This window comes from Chaetodon trifascialis, chromosome 2 (genome assembly GCF_039877785.1).
Source record: "Chaetodon trifascialis isolate fChaTrf1 chromosome 2, fChaTrf1.hap1, whole genome shotgun sequence".
In the NCBI taxonomy this organism is placed as follows: domain Eukaryota; kingdom Metazoa; phylum Chordata; class Actinopteri; order Chaetodontiformes; family Chaetodontidae; genus Chaetodon; species Chaetodon trifascialis.
The window spans coordinates 29,923,158-29,931,661 of NC_092057.1; positions in this window are offsets into that span (position 1 = coordinate 29,923,158).

The window sequence follows — 8,504 nt, forward strand, 5'->3', positions numbered from 1 at the left end:
GAACGTTACTGTGAACTCATTCATTCTGGTGTCTGTGAACGGCACGCTCTCTCAGTTTAACTTCGTTCAATAGGGTGCCAGATTTCTATAGAGCCTTCCAGGTGAAAACCCGGCTGAAACACACTGTAAACAGGCCTTAATATGTAGCAGAAAAAAGCCCAATCTGGCAACACCAGCCACCAGTGTCGCATCGCTGCACGCGTCATCAAAACAAAAACCAGCATGTAGGCGACAAAGCAGCAAGGAGGTGTCGTTTGATCATTTAAACGAGTTTTATGACAAAGGTCGGTGAGGATAGGAAAACTCTTACATTTCTATGCAAACTTTGCCCGCCGGCTTTCAAAAAGAAAATCCACACTTCAGTCACATGGGGTGAAAGCTGCAGCTGCTACTAGTGTGGACTGAATGGACAGCAACAAAGCGTTAAAGCAGCAATGGGGAAATGCTGTCCCCTCAATGCTAATGTAAACCATGGTTATATAAGGATTCAAATTTGGATATGAAGATGAAATCTGATGCATAGTTACAGTGTTAAAACATAAAATAATTGCTGTCTGTGGTTCCATATGGGCTGTGTCAATAATTTTGAAAAATAATAGCTCGCAGCAACATATGGAAAAAAAAGAACTATGAACTAGTTCATTTTTAGAATGGTGAACTTAGTTTAAAATTTTGAATTATGAACTATGAACTGAACTAGTTCATTTTAAAATTTGTGAACTGAACTTTGAACTAGTTCATGTAGAAAGTGAACTTTCCCAACACTGGTCCTAACTCCCCAAGCTTAAGTCTGGAGGGGACTATGATTTTGAATTCTGACTGTAGTCTAAAAACAATGTCCTCACATCACACCTGGAAAGGAGGAATCTCTTCCCCAAGTAGGTTGTGGCTAAGATGTCATCTGTGGATCTGTTTTGCATGTAGGCATTGCTGCTCTGATTATCAAATATTGCCTCAGATGTCTACAGTCGAGTTACACAATCTTTTTCTATTCCAAACCAAGTACTTTAGATGCCTAAACCTAACCATGTAGTTTTGGTGCCTAAATCTAAGCATTTTTGATGCCTAAACCTAAGCAAAATATGTCTGTTTTACACATTAACCATGTGTTAGAAACGCTTTCTGGCAGGAAGGCTTGTGCTGGGACAAAAACATGTTGGATGGCCAGAACAGTAAAAACAGAACAGGAAATATTGCTAAACACATAAAACCCATGGACTCAGCTATGAGGAAGAAAGCTAAACTTATGCTAGCTATATTCAACATCAATGACATTGTGTATGGTTGACAAACAGTAAATAGAATTTGACAGTATGTTAGTATGTTAGTTAGTAGTATGTAACAAGACTAGCTAGCTATCCAGTGACAGGCTATGTGTACTGCTGAAATCACTCGTAATTAGATGTTAGATTGCTTGCCAGTGGGTTGCAGTAAATTGTAAACAGAAGCTTTGATCTGTTGCTATGGTTACTCATTTTAGATACAATCTGCACATTTATTTAGAATGGTGAAGAAACAGTTTCACTGGAACTACTTAATAGGTGTCCATTATCAGGAATTAATTGACACCCTGCAGCCAGTCACGATCAAGTATTCACCCAGACCAAGATAATGTATTATAATGTATTCTGTCTGACCCCACCCCATATCCAAGTGTAGCAGTGGTGCACCAGCCAAGCCTGGCCACAAAATCACCAAAAGTGTGTGTGGCATCCCCCCAGTGGACTGGGCAAGACTGACTGTGATCTGTGCCATGCTGGCAGTTTCACAATTGTGTTCTTTCTGTCAGTGTGAGCTAGGAGCAAAGAGTGTATTTTATTTTATTTTACAATATCATGTGGCATGCAGATGTTTTTTTTCCTCGTATCTGTACCATAGCCCTAATAGGCTGTTGTTCATAAAGGACCTTGTCAGCTTTCAGTTTGAGTGAAAAATGGAAGATGTTAGAGGTAGAGTTACAAGATTTTCACCTGGAAACAGTGAAATGTTGAGTATAATTGAGATAACTGACCTGCAACTATGAAAGTACACTGAGAACACTCAAATGTCTTTATTCCTCACTCTGTCTTTGCAAACAGCTGGCTTTCTAATGTTTCAGCAGCCAATAAAACTTCTCTTTCCTCCCTACAAAATTTGCCTCTCACCTCATTTGTATGTGTGTTTGTGAGTAGATTTGTGTGTGTGTGTGTGTGTGTGTGGGGGGGGGGGGGGGGGGGGGGGGGGGGTTGCACATGCATTACTCACATTGTGGGGACATACATTTGTTTACAGGGACATTGTGGGGACTCATCTTTGTTGTGGGGACAAAGCATGCCAAAACAAAGTCCCCATTATGGCAATAAAATTTCAGGGTGAAGAGCTGAGAGTGCCAAGGTTAAGTTTAGGGTAAAGTTAGATTAGGGCATGGGTTAGGGTTAGGGTAAGTCTCCAAGAAATTTTTTTAAGTCCTAACCCTATCAGCAAAAGTGATGGAAACATGTGTGTGTGTGTGTGTGTGTGTGTGTGTGTGTGTGTGTGTGTGATATATCACCACCTGGATTCAGTATCCAGAGTTGTCAGACTCTCTTATGACAAAGACTTCCTGTTACTAAACCAACTGATACGCTCCTGTCCGCACACACACTCATTTCCATTTATGCTCAGAGACATTTCAGCACACCCCCAGTGAACACACTCAATCAAGCATGTATCTATACGTGCATGCACATACTCACTCCAACCACATAAACCACCAACTGTATACTGTATGCATGTGCAGTGAAAACTGCACAAACACACAGAGACATACACAAACTTTAAGCCATAAAGAAATGCACATTTAGATGAAAGCCGTGTAATGCAGTGCTCTCCTCAGTAGGAGGCAGGGAGCTAGCTGCATACACACAGACACACAGACACACACACACACACGCACGCACGCACGCACGCACGCACGCACGCACACACACACACACACACACACACACACACACACACACACACACACACACACGCATACTCACAGTGCAGTTGATGAGTTGTGTGGCAGATATATGGGCTGGAATGTGGCCATAAAAAATCGTGCACAATCACCCTGAGCCTTTCCACACACAGAAACAAGATTTGGGTGAGGGGAGCAGAAAATGGGAAAATGGGCTGCATGGGGTGAGGAAAAAAATAGCTGAAGTGGGGGTGTTGAAGAGCTCTTAGGTGGTCTGTGTATATCTGTTGAAACAAAAAAATATATTGGTAATGGAAACTCAAATACATATTAGTATATTTAGTCTTTATATCAAGTATGCTATTGATGTTGATGTTGATCTGATTGCTGTGCCAGCAATCCCACGATATGTTCTTTTACAAATTCTTATTATTCCACTGCATTTTTTTGGCACTCAATTTCAACATTTTTCAACATAGAAACTTAATTCAAACAAGAAATTTTTCAGCTCATTCATGACATTCCAGCTTTGACTTTTCACTCATAACTTCAATCATTTCTGAAAAAGTTTGCCTCATTTAAAATAATGGGCAGAATGTTGTTATAGTAGAGTGACTGACACTGCACACAGGGTGGGAGGAGGTGAAGGAGGTGAAACCTCATTCAGAAGTACAATTTGTGAAGGAGTGCCTTGTTGCCACTGCAGAGCCAGAGCCAGCTTCTCAGTTTTGATTTTCTATCCTTCTGCCCCTTTTCCCTTTAGACAACTTCATATAAATTTATGCCATCATCATGAAGATTAGTTTTTGGCAGCAATGAAGCTCAATTTCTGCCTTGATTTTGCACCCAGCAAGGGAGTTTAAAATCAGCTTCTCCTCAAGCCAGCAATTCCACCACAATTTCTTCAGAACTTGCATTCTCTAGTTAGATCATACACCAAATCCCCACTGAGAGATCATTTTAATGCATCAAGATATTATGTCTGCCATACACTGTTGTTATACAGAAAATATTTAATCACACATATAACTTTGTTCTTGATAAATGAGTAAATCATACATTTTATTTGTCAATGCCTAATAGAGAACCACTGTAACATTCAGCAATTAGATGACATTGTCTTAACCAGATCTGATTTATGCGTTGTTGGCAGTAGATGGGGCCAAGCTAATAATTTGGCCCAGAGCACCATAGATGGACCAAATTGCCATCAAATCTGATGTGGATAGTCTTGTTCCTCAGAGGATGATTCCTCTAATGACACATCGAAAATTTCCCCATAACTTACATTTTGGTTTCCGACGCCGTACGAGCGGCAGCCTTTTACTAGACTCTTAGGAGTTTTTCTTATCTTTCTGTTTTTCTTGTTCGTCTTTTTTTTATTCTTTTAGTTCAACGTGTTTGTAAATATCTGGCGCATCTGCGATGCTAAACACGGCAACTCTGGCGCTACTTTGCGACCACTTTTACAACCCGTGCAACTTTCGCCGCGTCTGTGGGTCCGTGAGAGAAAATGGCTCCCATTGTTTACAGTAGGGATCAGCTGCTGGGCCTGCGTAACACAGCTGTGCGGCCGGAGGAGCGACCTGATGTCCCCCGCGAGTTAAGGAGGAGGATACGGGGGTGCCGCGCTGGGATCAAACATCGTGACAGGAGGAGAACTTACAGCCCAACTCTCCCGCCCATCATCATGGGGAACGTAAGATCTCTCCCCAACAAGATGGATGAGCTGGCAGCGCTGACGTGACATGAACAGGATTACCGACGGTGCAGTTTGCTACTTTTCACGGAGACTTGGCTGGGAATGCAGCACACAGACGCGACTGTAGCGCTGGATGGATTTTCACTCATATGGGCGGACCGGACAGAGAAGAGCAGTAAGAGGAATAAAGGAGGGCTGGCAGTGTTTGTGAATGATAGATGGTGTAACTCCAGGCACATCACTATCAAGGAGCAGCACTGCTGCCCGGACACTGAGCTGTTGGCTGTTAGTCTGAGGCCATATTATCTGCCGCGGAAGTTCTCACACGCCATAGTGGTGGCTGTGTATATTCCTCCCTCCACTAATGCTGAAGCAGCCTGTGACGTCACCAAGACCGTGATCAGCAGGCTTCAGACTCAGAAACCACAGGCCCTCTTACTGATCTCTGGGGATTTTAATCATGCCTCTATGTCCTCCACTCTGCCAAAATTCATCCAGTATGTCACATGTGCCACCAGAGACAATAAAACACTGGACTTATTCTATGCCAACACCAAGGAGGCATACAAATCATCATCCCTCCCTCCTCTGGGAAGAGCTGATCACAACCTGGTTCATCTCCTGCCTGTCTACAAGCCCCTTGTTAACAGGCAACCAGCTGTGTCCCGCAGAGTGAAGAGGTGGTCTGACGAGGCTGAAGAGGCTCTGAAGGACTGCTTCGAGACAACCGTGTGGGATATATTCAATGACTCTCATGAGGAGGACATCAACAGTTTGACAGACAGCATCACGGACTACATAAACTTTTGTGTGGAGACCACTGTACCCACCAGGACTGTACGGTGTCACTCCAACAACAAACCCTGGATTAATCCTGACATTAAGGCTCTTTTAAAGGAGAAGAAGAGAGCCTTCAAGTCAGGAAACAAAGAGGAGCTGAAAACTGTTCAGAGGGAGCTCAGAGGGAAAATCAGGGAGGGGAAGGACAGATACAGGAGGAGAATGGAGGAACAGCTGCAGGAGAACAACACCAGGGGAGTCTGTCACCACCTCCAATGCCACCCCCCACTGTTCCTCCCAGCCCCCATGCTCCAATTTGTCTCTCACACCTCTCCAGGTGAGAAATCAGCTGAGGAGGTTAAAGACCAGGAAGGCTGCAGGACCGGACGGCCTCAGTCCCAGACTCCTCAGATCCTGCTCTGATCAGCTGAGTGGGATCATTGGACTTCTGTTCAACCTGAGTCTGAGGCTGGGAAAGGTGGAAGGACTCTGGAAGACGTCCTGCGTGGTACCTATGCCAAAGACCCCACATCCCAAGGACCCCAGCTGCTGCAGGCCAGTGGCACAAACATCGCACGTCATGAAGGCCCTGGAGCAGCTGGTCCTTGCCCACCTGTGCCCCCTGGTGAGCACGTCCATGGACCCGCTGCAGTTTGCGTACCAGCCTGGCATCGGAGTGGACGATGCCCTCATCTTCCTCCTCCATCGAGCCCTGTCTCACCTGGAGTTGCCGGGGAGCTCTGTTCGGGTCCTTTTCCTGGATCTCAGCAGTGCTTTCAACACCATCAGGCCAGCCATCCTGAGGAACAAGCTGGAGCTTTCAGGAGTGGACCAACACCTCACATGCTGGATAGTGGACTACACTGACGGTGCTGGCACTATTCCTTTTCACCCTCTACACAGCTGACTTTTCAGAGAACTTCTGCAAGTGGCAGGTGGGTGACCACCTGCCACTTGCAGAAGTTCTCTGATGACTCTGCCATTGTCTGCCTCATCACAGATGTGGACGATAGGTCATACAGAGGACTCATTCAGGATTTTGTGGACTGGTTTCAGCAGAACCACCTGCTGATTAATGCGGATAAAACCAAGGAGTTGGTTGTGGACTTCCGCTGCCGTGGCCGCCCGCACTCCATCACCCCATCACCAGTGAACATCCAGGGAAGGGACATTGAGATGGTCACATCTTATAAGTACCTGGGTGTTCAGCTGAACAACAAACTAGACTGGACTCATAACACCACTGCACTTTATAAAAAAGGACAGAGCAGACTCTATCTGCTCAGGAGGCTGAGGTCTTTTGGGGTGCGGGGGGCACTCCTGAAGACCTTCTATGACTCTGTTGTGGCCTCTGCCTTGTTCTATGGTGTAGTCTGCTGGGGGAGCAGCATCACAGCAGCTGACAGGAAGAGGCTGGACAAACTCATCAGAAAGGCCAGCTCTGTCCTGGGATGCCCTCTGGAACAGTTGGAGGAGGTGGGGGAGAGGAGGATGATAGCCAAGCTGTCCTCCATGACAGACAATGACTCCCACCCCCTCCAACACACACTCACTGCACTGAGGAGCTCCATCAGTGACAGGATGCTACATCCAAAGTGTGTGAAGGAGAGGTATCGCAGGTCATTCCTTCCTGCAGCCGTCAGACTGTACAACAGAAACTGTTCCAAGTAGGGGGTACAATAATTTGTATTACAATCTGTGCAATAACTTAACTGAACATGGGAAACAATCCCTGCAATAACTGAACTGAAAATGAACATGTGAAACAATCTGTGCAATAACTGAACTGAACATGAACATGTGAGACAATCTGTGCACCTGGGCAATAACGTGTGCAATATTTTCTTCTTATCTTTCTTCTTAGGATGATGTTGTTTCTCTTTCTCTTTTTATTACACCCCTTTGTATATACTGTGTTAATTGCATGCACTTGTTGTCTTTTTGAAAATTCTATTCACTTATTGATGCTCCTGTGAAATTTGGAATTTCCCCTTGAGGGACGAATAAAGGAATATTGAATTGAATTGAATTGAATTGAATTGAATTGAATTGAATTGAATTGAATTGAATTGAATTGAATTGAATTGATGACCCACTGTATCAAAAACCAATGGTTGGATCTAGAAAGTTTACTGCTTGTGATCCCCCTAAGGATGAGCCTAATGTTTTGTTACATCTACCAGTACCCACAGGCCAAATTTCATCACTGCACACAAGATGTTTCATCCAATGTGTTGCTAGTACATTTAATAATAATATTCATGCACCTACTGGGATAAAACATTCTGATTTTAAATACCACATGGATTTGCATCATCCTCAGGATAGACATAACAGTTTCCACCCATTTAGTAGGCAGTGCAAAATCTTACAATATATAGATCCTATCCTGGTCTGCTGTAAATGCAGCAAAAAATAGATATACGTGTGTGTCTGCTCTGCTTGGTTCCAAGGTTAATTATGCTGACAGGACATAAAAACTGGGTGGCCCTCTATTGGCCTGGTGTCTCCTCCACTTAAGATCAGGGGCCTCTGTCAACTGATCCTCATTTAAAAAAAAAAGAAAAGAAAAGAAAAAAAAAAGTTTATTAGCTACTATGAAGACAAGTAAATGCATTTTTGTCTAAAATAAACAGAAGAAGAGAATAAATGTATAAATGTGTTGTAATAATTGCTTGGCATCAAAAATGTTGACCTTTTGTTTTTAGCAAGCAAAAACACCTTCCATACTTCAATGGTCTCCATCAGTTTTTCTTGTTATCTGTAATCACTCAAACACAGACAGTTGAGAGAATAAGGACCTGAAGGAGAGGTATATAGCATCAAGCATAGAAATGAATGCTTTCCCTCATATACAGAGATACCAAAGGAGATAGAAAACATGGGAAATGGTAGAGGAAGAAAAGATAATAGTCAGAGTTACAAATAAAAACAAATATGTAATTATGCTGGAAAAGAAACTGAGATTCAAAATGTAGTATTGTAACTAAACACACATCTGTAGCTGCTGAAGTGTCATCCTGCTGTTAGGCAGCACTAGTTTTCCTCCTGTTTCCCTGGGTTTTCCCTGTGTTTCCCTGCCCTCTTGTGTCTTGTCTGTCT